The sequence below is a fragment of the Phalaenopsis equestris genome, unplaced genomic scaffold, assembly GCF_001263595.1.
Source record: "Phalaenopsis equestris unplaced genomic scaffold, ASM126359v1 Scaffold000298, whole genome shotgun sequence".
NCBI lineage: Eukaryota > Viridiplantae > Streptophyta > Magnoliopsida > Asparagales > Orchidaceae > Phalaenopsis > Phalaenopsis equestris.
This window is the reverse complement of record NW_018164740.1, coordinates 101,764-102,064: the sequence shown is the minus strand read 5'-3', so window position 1 is coordinate 102,064 and position 301 is coordinate 101,764.

Here is a 301-nt window from a genome sequence, read left to right as displayed (position 1 = left end):
TTTTTAATGAAAAATATTTTCACTAGATACGTAATGCCGAGAATGATTATCACTAACAAAGAATCCCATTTTAGGAATAGATACATTTAGAGATTGGCAGAAAAGTTTAGTATTATTCTTAGAATCTCTACTTCTTATCACCCTCAAACCAGTGGATTAGCTAAAGTGTCTAATAAAGAGATTAAACAAATACTGGAAAAGACTGTAAACCCTAGTAGAGTAGATTGGTTTACTAGACTGGATACCGCATTATGGGCTTATGGGCTTACATATAAAACTCCTATTGGAATGACTCCTTACA